The following is a 19,558-nucleotide window of genomic DNA, read 5'->3' on the forward strand; positions in this document are numbered from 1 at the left end:
CAGCAATGCCCCCGGTGCCAGATACACATGTCCTCACAGTGCCAGATATGCCCCCAGTGCCAGATACAGAAATGCCCCCCAGTGCCAAATACAGAGATGCACCCAGTGGCAGATATGCCCCCAGTGCCAGATACAAAGATGCCCCCAGTGCCAGATTTGCCCCCAGTGCCAGATACAAAGATGCCCGCAGTGCCAGATACATATGTCCCCGCAGTGCCAGGTATGCCCCCAGTGCCAGGTACACATGACCCCCTCCCCCCCTTCCTCTCCTGCCGCTCAGTGTCTACCTTGAATTAGGAGCCAATCAAAGCTTGCGGTCCGGCAGCCAATCAGGAGCCTTAGCTGCCGGTCCGCGAGCTCTGATTGGCTCACGGGCCGGCGCCGAATTGAAGAGAAACACTGATGGGCAGGAGAGGCGCACGCTGCACTCTCCTCCCCTCATGCAGCAGCAGCAGAGGGACGGAGCGGCGGCCTGGGTACGGCGTACCCACGGCTAAATTCTTAAGGGTACGCCATACCCACGCGTACCCGCCCTCTTGCAGTGCTGTTCCTCACAGTAACTGGCTCAGTGTAGTATATGGGTGCCTGCTAATGTTCCTCACAGTAACTGGCTCAGGGATCTATTCATGTTACAAAGTTACATGGTTAAATAGTTGTTGAGGTTGAAAAAAGATAAAATGTCCATCGAGTTCAACCTGTATTATAAAATTAAATATCATTTAGATGCTGTAACCTTGGATATTTCTATCAGTTAGGAATTTATCTAATCCATTTTTAAACTTATACCCCTTTCACATCGCACAAATAACCCGGTATCGACACAGCATATTGCCGTGTCGAAACGGGTCAGTGTGCAATGTGAAAGCTCCTTTGCTGAATTAGCGGGTCGCCTGACCCGGTAATTCAACCTGGTAAAAAAGAAGGGTTATTACCGGGTTGAATACCAGGTCAGGTGCAGTGTGAATGGGAGCCGTTCCGATGTGACACGGCTCCCATTCACAGCATAGGGAGAGGCGGCGCAGGAGATGAGCTCATCTCCCAGCGCCGCCTCCACCCCCGCCCCTGCTGCTGCTGCGCCCCCCGCTGCTATGGCAACCGACGCGGTATATTGCAGGGTCGGAAAGCCAGCAAAGGAGCGCAAATGCCGGATCCCACCCGGTAAGGACACGTTTCTCTTACCGGGTGGGATCCGGCATTTGCGATCTGAAAGCAGCATTATTTAGTGGGTCCACCATTACTACCTCCTCTGGTAGAGAATTCCAAATCCTTACTGCTCTTATTGTTAAGAACCCTTTCCTCCGTTGTGTATGAAAGTTTTTTCTTCCAACCTCAGGGGGTGTCCTGTGTAGCGTTTTTGTTTTTTTATAAACAGATCGTCTGATAAGTCCTGGTATTGGGGGTAATTCCAAGTTGATCGCAGCAGGAAATTTTTTAGCAGTTGGGCAAAACCATGTGCACTGCAGGGGGGGGCAGATATAACATGTGCAGAGAGAGATAGATTTGGGTGTGGTGAGTTCAATCTGCAATCTAAATTGCAGTGTAAAAATAAAGCAGCCAGTATTTATCCTGCACAGAAACAAAATAACCCACCCAAATCTAACTCTCTCTGCAAATGTTATATCTGCCCCCCCTGCAGTGCACATGGTTTTGCCCAACTGCTAAAAAATTTCCTGCTGCGATCAACTTGGAATTACCCCCACTGCCCGTTAATGTCCTTATAAATATTAATAATGTCCCCTCTCAGCCGCGTCTTTTCCAGTGTAAACATATCTAACCTTGTAAGCCTTTCCTCATAATTCAGTGCCTTTAACCCCTTAACCAGTTTGGTGGGCCGCCTCTGAACCCTTTCTAGTTCCAAGATATATTTTATATAGTGCGGTGCCCAGAACTGTACACAATATTCCAGGTGTGGCATACCAATGATTTATAAAGTGGCAGGATTACCAGGGCCGGCAACAGAAATCTTGAGGCCCGGTACAGTGATATCTCTGGGGCCCCCTCAGATTATATATATATTATAGTGCAACGGGACACCACAGTCTGTGTCTCCCCCTCTCTCATTCCTCCCACACACCCCACAGTCTGTCTCTACCCAATGACTCCATGCTGCATTTTCAGCTCCCCCATTCCATCCCAAAGCCCTGTATCCCCTCACCAAGCCACTCTTACCCCAGGGAGAAACTCATCTGCACTGCACTCCCCAGTAACCAGACCCGAACACCACACAGCAGACCCCAGAAAGAAGAGACAGGCGCAGGGCACTGGAATCCTGGCCAGTGGAGCTGCTGCCATGTCCTGTAACTGCCTGCAACAGAGCTGGACCCGGAAGAGCGAGCGCACACTTGTACCACACAGTCACTGTGTGTGAGAGGCTCCTGTCACTCTGAGGCTGCACCCACACCGTCTATAGCTCACTGCTCTATTAGGACAAGACGGCTCACATCCCTGCTGGGCACTAAATGGTATATCCTTGGGGCCCCTCTGATCCTTGGGGCCCTATACAGGTGTTCCCTTTGACACCCCCCTGTCGCTGGCCCTGAGGATTACATTCTCATCCCTTGTCTCCATTCCCTGTTTTATGCATGCTAATACCTTATTTGCTTTTGTTGCTGCATTTTGACATTGCGTACTGCTACCAAGTCTCTTATTGATAAACACACCCAAATCTACTGTTATCCCTACATTTTCGCCATTTAGTTTTTAGGCTGCCCTATTGTTCTTAGTCCCAAAGTGCATACATTTAAATTTTTCTATATTGAACCTCATTCTCCATTTGTCTGCCCAGACCTCCAATCCGGATAAGTCATTCTGTGGAGACTCAACATCCTTGTGTGAATTAATTACTCAGCAGAGTTTAGTATCGTCTTCGAAAATTGACACTGTGCTTTCTAGGCCCACTCCTAGGTCATTAATGAAATGTTAAACAGCAGTGGCCCTAGTACTGAACCCTGCGGTATCCCACTAAGCACTGAGGCCCATTCAGAGAACATCCCATTAATCACCAATCGCTGTTCCCTTTTGTACAGCCAATTACTTTTTTATTATTATTATCCTTTATTTATATGGTGCCACAAGGGTTCCGCAGCACCCAATTACAGAGTACATAAATAATCAAACAGGAAAACAGCAACTTACAGTTGATGACAGTATAGGACAAGTACAGGGTAAATAAACATAGTTACATCAGCAGATGACAATGGAATAAGTATCAGGTGGCAGAAGACTGCTGGAGTTGATGCAGTTGAAGATTATTAAAGTAAGAAAGGATAACCACATGAGGGAAGACGGCCCTGCTCGTGAGAGTTTACATTCTAAAGGGGAGGGGTAGACAGACAGGGCTGACACAGATGGGGTACATAGAGAGTGTAGAACAGAGGGTTAGGATGAGATTTGGCTGGGTTTGGTGAAGAAGTGGGTCTTGAGAGCCCGTTTGAAGTTTTGTAGAGAGGTGGAGAGTCTGAGGGGGAGAGGTAGGGAATTCCAAAGAAGTGGTGCAGTACGTGAAAAATCTTGGGAGGTAGGAGTGGGAGGAGGTAATCCGTAGGCAGGAAAGTCGTCGTGCATTAGCAGAGCGAAGAGGACATGCGGGAATGTAAAGGGAGATAAGATCAGAGATGTAGATGGGAGAGGAGTGGGTGAGGGCTTTGTAAGCGAGTGTGAGAAGCTTGAAATGGATTCTGAAAGGGAAGGGGAGCCAGTGAAGGTCTAGTAAGAGAGGAGAGGTAGACGTAGTGCGTTTGGTGAGGAAAATGAGCCGGGCAGCAGCATTGAGGATAGATTGGAGTGGAGAGAGGTGTTTGTCAGGAATGCCAGTCAGGAGGAGATTACAGTAATCCAGTCTGGAGATGACCAGTGAGTGGATAAGAGTCTTAGTAGCATCCTGGGTCAGAAAGGGTCTGATCCTGGAAATATTTTTTAGATTAAAATGGCAGGTTTGTGAGAGGCGCTGAATGTGTGGTTTGAAGAAGAGGGAGGAGTCAAGGATTACTCCAAGACAGCGCACTTGGGGGCTAGAGGAGATAGTAGTGCCATCAATAGATAATGAGATTGTAGGAGGTGAGGTTATGCGGGAGGGAGGAAAGATGATCAGTTCGGTCTTAGACATGTTAAGTTTAATAAAGCGCTGGGACATCCAGGAAGAGGTAGCAGAGAGACAGTTGGAGATACGAGTGAGGAGAGCAGGGGAGAGGTCTGGAGAGGAAAGATAGATTTGGGTGTCATCAGCATAGAGATGATATTGGAAACCAAAAGAACTAATGAGCTTACCTAGTGAGGATGTATAGAGAGAGAAGAGGAGAGGACCAAGGACAGAACCTTGGGGTACACCTACAGTTAGTGGAAGTGAGGGGGAGGTGGAGTCATGAGAAGAGACAGAGAATGAACGATCAGAGAGGTAGGTAGACAGCCAAGAGAGGGCAGTGTCGCGCAGACCAATGGAGTGAAGGATTTGCAGTAGGAGAGGATGGTCCACAGTGTCAAAAGCAGTAGAGAGATCAAGTAGAATAAGTAGAGAGTAGTGTCCCTTAGATTTAGCAGCATGGAGGTCATTGCATACTTTTGTAAGGGCAGTTTCAGTGAAGTGGAGAGGACGGAAGCCAGACTGGAATGGGTCAAGTAGTGAGTGTGAGGAAAGAAAGGAAGTAAGGCGGTTGTAGACAATACGCTCAAGGAGTTTGGAGGCAAAAGGGAAGAGAGAGATGGGTCGGTAGTTGGAGAGAGTGTTTGGATCAAGGGTAGGTTTTTTAAGAATAGGAGAGATGAGTGCATGCTTGAAGGCAGAGGGGACAGTGCCTGATGAGAGGGAGAGATTGAGAAGGTGGGAAAGATGGGAACAAGCAGAAGGAGAGAGGTAGCGGAGGAGGCGGGAGGGGATAGGGTCAAGTGGGGAGGTGGTGAGGGGACAGGAACGAATGAGGGCCATGACTTCCTCTCCAGTTGCATGGGAGAAAGAGGTCAGAGTAGGTGGGAGGGATGGGGAGGGGTGGTAAGGGATGGAGGAAAGCTGGTTACTGATGGTTTGGTGTGATGTGATGTCCTTACGTATGGAGTCAATTTTGGATGTGAAGTAAGTGGCAAAGTCAAGAGCAGAGAGTGAGGAAGGGAGACGAGGTGGAGGTGGGCAGAGGAGTGAGTTGAGAGTGGCAAAGAGGCGTCGGGGGTTGGAAGACTGGGAGGAGATGAGGTTCTTGAAGTATGACTGTTTAGCAAGAGAAATGGCAGCACTGAAGGATGAGAGCATAAGTTTGAAATGGAGGAAGTATGCCTTAGAGCGTGATTTCCTCCAGTGTCGCTCAGCAGTACGTGAGCATTTTTGCAGATATCTGGTGCATTTGGTGTGCCAGGGTTGAGGTGTTAATTTGCGAGGGTGAATAGTGGTTGGTGGAGCAACAGAGTCAAGAGCAGAAGTAAGGGATGCATTGTATATGGAAGTGGCTTGTTCAGGGCATGAGAGAGAGAGAACAGGAGAGAGAAGTGAGTCAAACAGGGAGGAAAGGAATGTGGTGTCAATAGCTTCAATGTTACGCTTAGTGATGGTAGCCTTGGGAGGTAGAGATGGGGAAGTCGATGGAGATAGGTTAAAGGAGAGCAGGTGGTGGTCAGAGAGGGGAAATGGGGAATTGGAAAAATCAGAAATATCACAGCGGTGAGTGAAGACCAGATCCAGTGAGCTCCCATTCACATGGGAGGGTGAGGAGGTCCACTGGGAGAGACCAAATTAAGAGGTGAGGTTAAGGAGTTTAGAGGCAGGGGATTGTGTGGGGATGTCAATAGGGATGTTGAAATCGCCTAGGATAATGGAACGAATGTCAGAAGAGAGGAAGTGAGGAAGCCAGGAAGCAAAGTTGTCGATGAATTTGGAAGCAACACCAGGGGGGTGGTAAATGACAGCTACTCTAAGATGGACTGGTTGGAAGAGGCGTTTAATATGGACCTCAAATGTAGAGAATGTAACTTACCCAAGTACAAGGTGTTACCCACCCCAAGCTCTCTCAATTTGAAAGTTAGTCTCTTATGTGGCACTGTGTCAAAGGCCTTAGCAAAGTCCAAAAAGACCACATCCACTGCTTTACCCTGATCAATATTTTGCTCACTTTCTCATAGAAGCTTATTAAGTTAGTTTCACATGACCTGTCCTTCACAAAACCATGCTGGTTCCTATTAATAACCTTGGAGGTATCTAAGTACTCTAGTATCCTAATGGGTGGTCTTCAGTATGCCGGCTGTCGGGATCCCGGCGCACAGTATACCGGCGCCGGAATCCCGACAGCGGGCATACCGATACTTATTCTCCCTCGTGGGGATCCACGACCCCCCTGGAGGGAGAATAAAATAGCAAGGGGCTCATTTGCGCTCGCCACACTGTCTGTAAGCCGGCGGTCGGGCTCCCGGCGCCGGTATGCTGGTCGCCGGGAGCCCGACCGCCGGCCTACCATACTACACCCATCCTAATCCCTTAATATACCTTCCAGTCTTTTCCCCACTATAGATGTCAAAGTTACCGGTCTATAGTTGATGGGATGAGTTTTAATTCCCTTTTTAAATATTGGGACGCCAGTCCTTCGGTATCATTTCTGATGTAACTGACTAACTGAAAATCAAATAAAGGGGCCTCGATAGCTCTGAGTTAAGTTCCATTTAGAACCCTGGGGTGTAGCCCAGGAGATTTATTTATTTTAATTTTACTTAGTCTTTCCCGTACTACTTCCTTGTTTAACCCTGTATTTAGCAATAGGTAGTTTTTATCACTGAAGTTGTGCACTACTCCCGTCAACTGGTCCTCTCTCGTGAATACTGATGAAAAGAATTTATTCAATAAATCTGCTTTTTTTCCCTATCATCATTAATCAAGACATCCAACTCACCCTTTAGTGGTCCAATATTTTTCTTTTTTAACCTTTTACTGTTTATATACTTAAAGAACTTTTTGGGGTTTGTTTTACTTTCTTTTGTGAATTGTTTTTCGTTTTCTATTTTGGCTGCTCTGATTTCTTTTTTGCATTTTTTTGTTACATTCCCTGTAAAATTGGAATGATTCCGCCTTCCCATCAGACTTAAATGCTTTGAAAGCTCGCCTCTTTTTATCAATATGTTCCTTGACCTTCTTATTAAGCCACATCGGTTTGAATTTACTACTACTGTTTTGGTTAACCTTGGGAATGAACAAATAAGTGTACTTATTGAGCTCAGTTGTAAAAACATCCCACATTTCAGCCGTATTCTTACCATGAAACAAGATTTCCCAATTGATGTCCTTCATTGCTTGTTTCAGCAAGTTGAAAATAAGACTTTACTTACCGATAATTCTATTTCTCGTAGTCCGTAGTGGATGCTGGGGACTCCGTAAGGACCATGGGGAATAGCGGCTCCGCAGGAGACTGGGCACAAAAGTAAAGCTTTAGAACTACCTGGTGTGCACTGGCTCCTCCCCCTATGACCCTCCTCCAAGCCTCAGTTAGGATACTGTGCCCGGACGAGCGTACACAATAAGGAAGGATTTTGAATCCCGGGTAAGACTCATACCAGCCACACCAATCACACCGTACAGCTCGTGATCTAAACCCAGTTAACAGCATGATAACAGAGGAGCCTCTAGAAAAGATGGCTCACTACAGCAATAACCCGATTTTTTGGTAACAATAACTATGTACCAGTATTGCAGACAATCCGCACTTGGGATGGGCGCCCAGCATCCACTACGGACTACGAGAAATAGAATTATCGGTAAGTAAATTCTTATTTTCTCTAACGTCCTAAGTGGATGCTGGGGACTCCGTAAGGACCATGGGGATTATACCAAAGCTCCCAAATGGGCGGGAGAGTGCGGATGACTCTGCAGCACCAAATGAGAGAACTCCAGGTCCTCCTTAGCCAGGGTATCAATTTTGTAGAATTTTACAAACGTATTTGCTCCTGACCAAGTAGCTGCTCGGCAAAGTTGGAAAGCCGAGACCCCTCGGGCAGCCGCCCAAGATGAGCCCATCTTCCTTGTGGAGTGGGCATTTACAGATTTTTGGCTGTGGCAGGCCTGCCACAGAATGTGCAAGCTGAATTGTACTACAAATCCAACGAGCAATAGTCTGCTTAGAAGCAGGAGCACCCAGCTTGTTGGGTGCATACAGGATAAACAGCGAGTCAGATTTTCTGACTCCAGCCGTCCTGGAAACATATATTTTCAGGGCCCTGACAACGTCTAGCAACTTGGAGTCCTCCAAGTCCCTAGTAGCCGCAGGCACCACAATAGGTTGGTTCAGGTGAAACGCTGAAACCACCTTAGGGAGAAACTGAGGACGAGTCCTCAATTCCGCCCTGTCCGAATGGAAAATCAGATAAGGGCTTTTACAGGATAAAGCCGCCAATTCTGACACGCGCCTGGCCCAGGCCAGGGCCAACAGCATGACCACTTTCCATGTGAGATATTTTAACTCCACAGATTTAAGTGGTTCAAACCAATGTGACTTTTGGAACCCAAAAACTACATTGAGATCCCAAGGTGCCCCTGGAGGCACAAAAGGAGGCTGTATATGCAGTACCCCTTTTACAACGTCTGAACTTCAGGGACTGAAGCTAGTTCTTTTTGGAAGAAAATTGACAGGGCCGAAATTTGAACCTTAATGGACCCCAATTTCAGGCCCATAGACACTCCTGTTTGCAGGAAATGTAGGAATCGACCCAGTTGAATTTCCTCCGTTGGGCCTTACTGGCCTCGCACCACGCAACATATTTTCGCCAAATGCGGTGATAATGTTTTGCGGTTACATCCTTCCTGGCTTTGATCAGGATAGGGATGACTTCATCCGGAATGCCTTTTTTCCTTCAGGATCCGGCGTTCAACCGCCATGCCGTCAAACGCAGCCGCGGTAAGTCTTGGAACAGACAGGGTCCTTGCTGGAGCAGGTCCCTTCTTAGAGGTAGAGGCCACAGATCCTCCGTGAGCATCTCTTGAAGTTCCGGTTACCAAGTCCTTCTTGGCCAATCCGGAGCCACGAATATAGTGCTTACTCCTCTCCATCTTATCAATCTCAGTACCTTGGGTATGAGAGGCAGATGAGGGAACACATACACTGACTGGTACACCCACGGTGTTACCAGAGCGTCTACAGCTATTGCCTGAGGGTCCCTTGACCTGGCGCAATACCTGTCGAGTTTTTCCCAACGGTTTATAATCATGTGGAAGACTTCTGGGTGAAGTCCCCACTCTCCCGGGTGGAGGTCGTGTCTGCTGAGGAAGTCTGCTTCCCAGTTGTCCACTCCCGAAATTGCTGACAGTGCTATCACATGATTTTCCGCCCAGCGAAGAATCCTTGCAGCTTCTGCCATTGCCCTCCTGCTTCTTGTGCCACCCTGTCTGTTTACGTGGGTGACTGCCGTGATGTTGTCCGACTGGATCAACACCGGCTGACCTTGAAGCAGAGGTCTTGCTAAGCTTAGAGCATTGTAAATGGCCCTTAGCTTCAGAATATTTATGTGAAGTGATGTCTCCAGGCTTGACCATAAGCCCTGGAAATTCCTTCCCTGTGTTACTGCTCCCCAGCCTCGCAGGCTGGCATCCGTGGTCACCAGGACCCAGTCCTGAATGCCAAATCTGCGGCCCTCTAGAAGATGAGCACTCTGCAACCAACACAGGAGGGACACCCTTGTTCTTGGTGACAGGGTTATCCGCTGATGCATCTGAAGATGCGACCCGGACCATTTGTCCAGCAGGTCCCACTGGAAAGTTCTTGCGTGGAATCTGCCGAATGGGATTGCTTCGTAGGAAGCCACCATTTTACCCAGAACCCTTGTGCATTGATGCACTGAGACTTGGCTCGGTTTTAGGAGGTTCCTGACTAGCTCGGATAACTTCCTGGCTTTCTCCTCCGGGAGAAACACCTTTTTCTGGACTGTGTCCAGGATCATCCCTAGGAAACGAAGACGAGTCGTCGGAACCAGCTGCGATTTTGGAATATTGAGAATCCAATCGTGCTGCCGCAACACTACCTGAGATAGTGCTACACCGACCTCCAACTGTTCCCTGGATCTTACCCTTATCAGGGAATCGTCCAAGTAAGGGATAACTAAAATTCCCTTCCTTCGAAGGAATATCATCATTTCGGCCATTACCTTGGTAAAGACCCAGGGTGCCGTGGACCATCCATACGGCAGCGTCTGAACTGATAGTGACAGTTCTGTACCATAAACCTGAGGTACCCTTGGTGAGAAGGGTAAATTTGGACATGAAGGTAAGCATCCTTGATGTCCCGAGACATCATGTAGTCCCCTTCTTCCAGGTTCGCAATCACTGCTCTGAGTGACTCAATCTTGAATTTGAACCTCTGTATGTAAGTGTTCAAAGATTTTAGATTTAGAATCGGTCTCACCGAGCCGTCCGGCTTCGGTACCACAACAGTGTGGAATAATACCCCGTTCCCTGTTGCAGGAGGGGTACCTTGATTATCACCTGCTGGGAATACAGCTTGTGAATGGCTTCCAAAACTGTCTCCCTGTCAGAAGGAGACATCGGTAAAGCCGACTTTAGGAAACGGCGAGGGGGAGACGTCTCGAATTCCAATTTGTACCCCTGAGATATCACCTGAAGGATCCAGGGGTCTACTTGCGAGTGAGCCCACTGCGCGCTGAAATTCATTGAGACGGGCCCCCCACCGTGCCTGATTCTGCTTGTAAAGCCCCAGCGTCATACTGAGGGCTTGGCAGAGGCGGGAGAGGGTTTCTGTTCCTGGGAACTGGCTGATTTCTGCAGCCTTTTTCCTCTCCCTCTGTCACGGGGCAGAAATGAGGAACCTTTTGCCCGCTTGTCCACGAAAAGACTGCGCCTGATAATACGGCGTCTTCTCATGTTGAGAGGCGACCTGGGGTACAAACGTGGATTTCCCAGCTGTTGCCGTGGCCACCAGGTCTGAAAGACCGACCCCAAATAACTCCTCCCCTTAATAAGGCAATACTTCCAAATGCCGTTTGAAATCCGCATCACCTGAACACTGTCGTGTCCATAACCCTCTACTGGTAGAAATGGACAACGCACTTAGACTTGATGCCAGTCGGCAAATATTCCGCTGTGCATCACGCATATATAGAAATGCATCTTTTAAATGCTCTATAGGCAAAAATATACTGTCCCTATCTAGGGTATCAATATTTTCAGTCAGGGAATCCGACCACGCCAACCCAGCACTGCACATCCAGGCTGAGGCGATTGCTGGTCGCAGTATAACACCAGTATGTGTGTAAATACATTTTAGGATACCCTCCTGCTTTCTATCAGCAGGATCCTTAAGGGCGGCCATCTCAGGAGAGGGTAGAGCCCTTACAAGCGTGTGAGCGCTTTATCCACCCTAGGGGGTGTTTCCCAACGCACCCTAACCTCTGGCGGGAAAGGATATAATGCCAATAACATTTTAGAAATTATCAGTTGTTATCGGGGGAAACCCACGCATCATCACACACCTCATTTAATTTCTCAGATTCAGGAAAACTACAGGTAGTTTTTCCTCACCGAACATAATACCCCTTTTTGGTGGTACTCGTATTATCAGAAATGTGTAAAACATTTTTCATTGCCTCCATCATGTAACGTGTGGCCCTACTGGAAGTCACATTTGTCTCTTCACCGTCGACACTGGAGTCAGTATCCGTGTCGGCGTCTATATCTGCCATCTGAGGTAACGGGCGCTTTAGAGCCCCTGACGGCCTATGAGACGTCTGGACAGGCACAAGCTGAGTAGCCGGCTGTCTCATGTCAACCACTGTCTTTTATACAGAGCTGACACTGTCACGTAATTCCTTCCAACAGTTTATCCACTCAGGTGTCGACCCCCTAGGGGGTGACATCACTATTACAGGCAATCTGCTCCGTCTCCACATCATTTTTCTCCTCATACATGTCGACACAAACGTACCGACATACAGCACACACACAGGGAATGCTCTGATAGAGGACAGGACCCCACTAGCCCTTTGGGGAGACAGAGGGAGAGTTTGCCAGCACACACCAGAGCGCTATATATATACAGGGATAACCTTATATAAGTGTTTTTCCCCTTATAGCTGCTGTATTTTTAATACTGCGCGTAATTAGTGCCCCCCCTCTCTTTTTTAACCCTTTCTGTAGTGTAGTGACTGCAGGGGAGAGCCAGGGAGCTTCCCTCCAACGGAGCTGTGAGGGAAAATGGCGCCAGTGTGCTGAGGAGATAGGCTCCGCCCCCTTATCGGCGGCCTTATCTCCCGTTTTTCTATGTATTCTGGCAGGGGTTAAATGCATCCATATAGCCCAGGAGCTATATGTGATGCATTTTTTGCCATCCAAGGTGTTTTTATTGCGTCTCAGGGCGCCCCCCCCCCCAGCGCCCTGCACCCTCAGTGACCGGAGTGTGAAGTGTGCTGAGAGCAATGGCGCACAGCTGCAGTGCTGTGCGCTACCTTGTTGAAGACAGGACGTCTTCTGCCGCCGATTTTCCGGACCTCTTCTGTCTTCTGGCTCTGTAAGGGGGCCGGCGGCGCGGCTCTGGGACCCATCCATGGCTGGGCCTGTGATCGTCCCTCTGGAGCTAATGTCCAGTAGCCTAAGAAGCCCAATCCACTCTGCACGCAGGTGAGTTCGCTTCTTCTCCCCTTAGTCCCTCGATGCAGTGAGCCTGTTGCCAGCAGGTCTCACTGAACATAAAAAACCTAAAACTAAACTTTTCACTAAGCAGCTCAGGAGAGCCACCTAGTGTGCACCCTTCTCGTTCGGGCACAGAAATCTAACTGAGGCTTGGGGGAGGGTCATAGGGGGAGGAGCCAGTGCACACCAGGTAGTTCTAAAGCTTTACTTTTGTGCCCAGTCTCCTGCGGAGCCGCTATTCCCCATGGTCCTTACGGAGTCCCCAGCATCCACTTAGGACGTTAGAGAAATTAACTTTTCAAAAGTTAAAAGTCTTAGTTAGACCCTTTATAGTGTTTTTGGATGCTGATATAAAATGTGATCATATTATGATCGCTATTTCCCAAGGTCGCTGCTTCTGCCCACCGCGTATAGCACCGCTATTGGTGCCTCCCAAACAATTTAAAGTATTAAAATGATTTGCATAATATAAAGATGATCCTTATGACACAAAATATGTGTCATAAGTATCTCCTTTGTATTATTTTAATCATTAATGACAGGTGAGGCTCTGCCTCCCCTGACTGCATGTCCCTGCTGATTGTCCTCATCCTTCTCTACCGATGTCCCCCACTGAAACTCCTGCACCGTTCTATCTAAGCTTTGATCGAGATTGTGAATATCCCTTAGTCGCGTAATGGTTTGCTCTAGATCAGTTACCTGGGTTTCCAGGGCAACCGTTCGCACACACCTCACGCAGATGTATTCACTCATTAGGACGGTTCCTCCAGGTGCGCATACATCTTGCACGTCATGTGAGATTCTCAATCACGGCCCCACCCATTTGAATGTCTAAATCCCTATTACTTTCAGAAAAAGAATACAGTACAAACAGTACAAAAGAATACAACAATACAATTTATGCAATATGATACTCTACTATGGCCTAGCTGTGAAGAGAAACAATATTCAACAACAGAACTGTACTTGGTAATACAATGTATAATAATGTATCAATGCAAAGCAGTCAATACAGTAATAATAATGATACTTGCGTGTACGTGGGGATTCAGGACTTTCTGCAGCAGCAACTACTCACAGGTACCTGTGCTGCTCCTTCCAGCTGTTCCCAGAGCCCTGTTTGGCACCTTGTTCACAGTGCCCTGCTCCCGACTCCAGCCTCAGACAGACTCCCCCGCTGTTTTCACTCTGTCCTTGCTCCCGCAGCTCCCAGCTGCTTTGCGGATCTCCCCACGCTCCTCCACTCTCTCTTCTCCGTGCTTACACTGGTGCCTGGCTTGCTCCGGCACTCGGTGCACTTCCTCGTGCACACGCATGCGCACCCTCGAGCATACGCGCATCGCTACCGGTTTTGTCACGTCCGCCTCCGTCAGCAGCAGCCTCCGTCCGTCAGCCATGTTTTGTAGAAAATAAGATTTCACTCACCGGTAAATCTATTTCTCGTAGTCCGTAGTGGATGCTGGGCACTCCGTAAGGACCATGGGGAATAGCGGCTCCGCAGGAGACTGGGCACAACTAAAGAAAGCTTTAGGTCACCTGGTGTGCACTGGCTCCTCCCACTATGACCCTCCTCCAAGCCTCAGTTAGGACACTGTGCCCGGACGAGCTGACATAATAAGGAAGGATTTTGAATCCCGGGTAAGACTCATACCAGCCACACCAATCACACCGTATAACTCGTGATACTATACCCAGTTAACAGTATGAATATAACTGAGCCTCTCAACAGATGGCTCAACAATAACCCTTTAGTTAGGCAATAACTATATACAAGTATTGCAGACAATCCGCACTTGGGATGGGCGCCCAGCATCCACTACGGACTACGAGAAATAGATTTACCGGTGAGTAAAATCTTATTTTCTCTGACGTCCTAGTGGATGCTGGGAACTCCGTAAGGACCATGGGGATTATACCAAAGCTCCCAAACGGGCGGGAGAGTGCGGATGACTCTGCAGCACCGAATGAGAGAACTCCAGGTCCTCCTCAGCCAGGGTATCAATTTTGTAGAATTTAGCAAACGTGTTTGCCCCTGACCAAGTTGCAGCTCGGCAAAGTTGGAAAGCCGAGACCCCTCGGGCAGCTGCCCAAGATGAGCCCACCTTCCTTGTGGAATGGGCTTTTACAGATTTTGGCTGCGTTAGTTCAGCCGCAGAATGCGCCAGCTGAATTGTGCTACAAATCCAGCGAGCAATAGTCTGCTTAGAAGCAGGAGCACCCAGTTTGTTGGGTGCATACAGGATAAACAGCGAGTCAGTTCTCCTGACTCTAGCCGTCCTGGAAACATAATTTTTCAAGGCCCTGACTACGTCCAGTAACTTGGAATCCTCCAAGTCCCTAGTAGCCGCAGGCACTACAATAGGTTGGTTCAAGTGAAAAGCTGATACCACCTTAGGGAGAAACTGGGGACGAGTCCTCAATTCTGCCCTATCCATATGGAAAATCAGATAAGGACTTTTATATGACAAAGCCGCCAATTCTGATACACGCCTGGTCGAAGCCAAGGCCAATAACATGACCACTTTCCGCGTGAGATATTTTAGATCCACGGTTTTTAGTGGCTCACACCAATGTGATTTTAAGAAACTCAACACCACGTTGAGAACCCAAGGTGCCACTGGAGGCACAACCGGGGGCTGAATATGCAGCACTCCTTTTACAATGTCTGAACTTCAGGTACTGAAGCTAGTTCTTTCTGGAAGAAAATCGACAGAGCCGAGATCTGTATCTTAATGGAGCCTAATTTTAGGCCCATTGACACTCCTGCTTGTAGGAAATGCAGAAATCGACCTAGTTGAAATTCCTCTGTTGGGGCCTTTTTTGGCCTCACACCAAGCAACATATTTCCGCCATATGCGGTGATAATGTTTTGCAGTTACATCTTTCCTGGCTTGAATCAGCGTAGGAATGACTTCCTCCGGAATGCCCTTTTCCTTTAGGATCCGGCGTTCAACCGCCATGCCGTCAAAACGTAGCCGCGGTAAGTCTTGGAACAGACAGGGCCCCTGCTGCCGCAGGTCCTGTCTGAGCGGCAGAGGCCATGGGTCCTCTGATCTAATTTCTTGAAGTTCTGGGTACCAAGCTCTTCTTGGCCAATCCGGAACCACGAGTATCGTTCTTACTCCTCGCCTTCCTATTATTCTCAGTACCTTTTGTATGAGAGGCAGAGGGGGGAACACATAAAACCGACTGGTACACCCATGGTGTTACCAGAGCGTCCACAGCTATCGCCTGAGGGTCCCTTGACCTGGCGCAATATCTTTTATAGCTTTTTGTTGAGGCGGGACGCCATCATGTCCACCTGTGGCCTTTCCCAATGGTGTACAATCCTTTGGAAGACTTCTGGATGAAATCCCCACTCTCCCGGGTGGAGGTCGTGTCTGCTGAGAAGATCTGCTTCCCAGTCGTCCACTCCGGGAATGAACACTGCTGACAGTGCTAACACATGATTTTCCGCCCATCGGAGAATCCTTGTGGCTTCTGCCATCGCCATCCTGCTTCTTGTGCCGCCCCGTTGGTTTACATGGGCGACTGCCGTGATGTTGTCTGATTGGATCAGTACCGGCTGGTTTTGAAGCAGAGGCCTTGCCTGACTCAGGGCATTGTAAATGGCCCTCAGTTCCAGAATATTTATGTGTAGGGAAGTCACCTGACTTGACCAAAGTCCCTGGAAGTTTCTTCCCTGTGTGACTGCCCCCCAGCCTCAAAGGCTGGCATCCATGGTCACTAGGACCTAGTCCTGTATGCCGAACCTGCGGCCCTCTTGAAGATGGGCACTCTGCAGCCACCACAGTAGAGATACCCTGGTCCTTGAAGACAGGGTTATCAGCCGATGCATCTGAAGATGTGATCCGGACCACTTGTCCAACAGGTCCCACTGAAAAGTTCTTGCATGGAACCTGCGGAATGGGATTGCTTCGTAGGAAGCTACCATTTTTCCCAAGACTCGCGTGCAATGATGCACCGATATCTGTTTTGGCTTCAGGAGGTCTCTGACTAGAGATGACAGCTCCTTGGCTTTCTCCTCCGGGAGAAACACTTATTTCTGTTCTGTGTCCAGAACCATCCCCAGGAACAGTAGACGTGTCGTAGGAACCAGCTGTGACTTTGGACTGTTTAGAATCCAACCGTGCTGTTGTAGCACTTTCCAAAATAGTGCTACCCCGACTAGCAACTGCTCCTTGGACCTTGCCCTTATAAGGAGATTGTCCAAGTACGGGATAATTAAAACTCCCCTTTTTTTTTTTTTTTGAAGGAGTATCCTCATTTCGGCCATTACCTTGGTAAACACCCTCGGTGCGTGCCATGTACAGTCCAAACGGCAGTGTCTGGACTTGGTAATGGTAATCCTGTACCACAAATCTGAGGTACTCCTGGCGAGGATGGTAAATGGGGACATGCAGGTAAGCATCCTTGATGTCCCGGGATCCCATGTAATCCCCCTCGTCCAGGCTTGCAATAACCGCCCTGAGCGATTCCATCTTGAACTTTAATTTTTTTATGTATGTGTTCAAGGATTTTAAATATAAAATGGGTCACACCGAACCATGCGGTTTCGGTACCCCAAACCGTGTGGAATAGTAACCCCGTCCTTGTTGAAGTAGGGGCACCTTGAGTATTACCTGCTGGGAATACAGCTTATTAATTGCCTCTAGCGCAGCCTCCCTGCCTGAGGGAGTTGTCGGCAAGGCATATTTGAGGAAACGGCGGGGGGGAGACATCTCGAATTCCAGCTTGTACCCCTGAAATACTACTTGAATGAAACAGGGATCCACCTGTGAGCGAGCCCACTGATCGCTGAAATTTTTGAGACGGCCCCCCACCGCACCTGGCTACACCTGTGGAGCCCCCGCGTCATGCTGTGGACTCAGAGGAAGCGAGAGAAGAATTTTGATTCTGGGAACAGGCTGACTGGTGCAGCTTTTTCCCTCTTCCCATGTCTCTGTACAGAAAGGAAGCGCCTTTGATCCGCTTGCTTTTCTGAAGCCGAAAGGACTGTACCTGATAATACAGTGCTTTCCTAATCTGTGAGGAAACCTGAGGTAAAAATATTTCTTCCCAGCTGTTGCTGTGGATACGAGGTCCCAGAGACTATCCCCAAATAATTCCTCACCCTTATAAGGCAGAATCTCTATGCGCCTTTTAAAGTCAGCATCACCTGTCCAGTGACAGGTCTCTAATACCCTCCTGACAGAATGGACATTACATTCATTTTGGATGCCAGCCGGCAAAATATCCCTCTGTGCATCCCTCATATATAAGACGACGTCTTTAATATGTTCTCATGTTTGACAGGGTCACCGACCACGCTGCAGCAGCATGATCTGCAGGTCTCAGTCTAGTACCTAAGTGTGTAAATACAGACTTCAGGATAGCCTCCTGCTTTTTATCAACAGGTACCTTCAAAGTGACCGTTCCTAAAACGGCAGTGCCACCTTTTTTGACAACCGTGTGAGCGCCTTATCCACCCTAGGGGATATCTCCCAGCGTAACTTATCCTCTGGCGGGAAAGGGTACGCCATCAGTAACTTTTTAGAAATTACCAGTTTCTTATCGGGGGGAACCCACGCTTTTCACACACTTCATTCATTCATCTGATGGGGGAACAAAACACTGCCTGCTTTTTCTCCCCAACATAAAAACCCATTTTTAGAGGGTTAATGTCAGAAATGTGTAACACATTTTTTTTTTATTGCTGGGATCAAGTCACGGATGTTTCTAGTGGATTGTGTATATGTCTCAACCTTGTCGACACTGGAGTCAGACTCCGTGTCGACATCTGTGTCTGCCATCTGAGTGAGCGGGCATTTTTGAGCCCCTGATGGCCTTTGAGACGCCTGGGCAGGCGCGGACTGAGAAGCCGGCTGTCCCACAGCTGTTACGTCATCCACCCTTTTATGTAAGGAGTTGACACTGTCGGTTAATACCTTTCACCTAACCATCCACTCTGGTGTCGGCCCCACAGGGGGCGACCTCACATTTATCGGCATCTGCTCCGTCACCATATAAGCCTCCTCATTAAACATGTCGACACAGCCGTACCGACACACCGCACACACACAGGGAATGCTCTGACTGAGGACAGGACCCCACAAAGCCCTTTGGGGAGACAGAGAGAGAGTATGCCAGCACACACCAGAGCGCTATATAATGTGGGGATTAACACTATAACTGAGTGAAATTTCCCCAATAGCTGCTTGTATATATAATATTGCGCCTAAATTTAGTGCCCCCCCTCTCTTTTTAACCCTTTGAGCCTGAAAACTACAGGGGAGAGCCTGGGGAGCTTTCTTCCAGCTGCACTGTGAAGAGAAAATGGCGCCAGTGTGTCTGAGGGAGATAGCTCCGCCCCTTTTTCGCGGACTTTTCTCCCGCTTTTTTCTGGATTCTGGCAGGGGTATTTACCACATATATAGCCTCTGGGGCTATATATTGTGGTATTTTTGCCAGCCAAGGTGTTTTTATTGCTGCTCAGGGCGCCCCCCCCAAGCGCCCTGCACCCTCAGTGACCGGAGTGTGAAGTGTGTATGAGGAGCAATGGCACACAGCTGCAGTGCTGTGCGCTACCTTGGTGAAGACTGATGTCTTCTGCCGCCGATTTTCCGGACCTCTTCTTGCTTCTGGCTCTGTAAGGGGGACGGCGGCGCGGCTCCGGGACCGAACACCAAGGCTGGGCCTGCGGTCGATCCCTCTGGAGCTAATGGTGTCCAGTAGCCTAAGAAGCCCAAGCTGGCTGCAAGCAGGCAGGTTCGCTTCTTCTCCCCTTAGTCCCTCGCTGCAGTGAGCCTGTTGCCAGCAGGTCTCACTGAAAATAAAAAACCTAATTCTTTCTAGAAGCTCAGGAGAGCCCCTAGTGTGCATCCAACCTCGGCCGGGCACAAAATATAACTGAGGCTTGGAGGAGGGTCATAGTGGGAGGAGCCAGTGCACACCAGGTGACCTAAAGCTTTCTTTAGTTGT

Source organism: Pseudophryne corroboree, chromosome 1 (assembly GCF_028390025.1).
Source record: "Pseudophryne corroboree isolate aPseCor3 chromosome 1, aPseCor3.hap2, whole genome shotgun sequence".
Lineage (NCBI taxonomy): Eukaryota > Metazoa > Chordata > Amphibia > Anura > Myobatrachidae > Pseudophryne > Pseudophryne corroboree.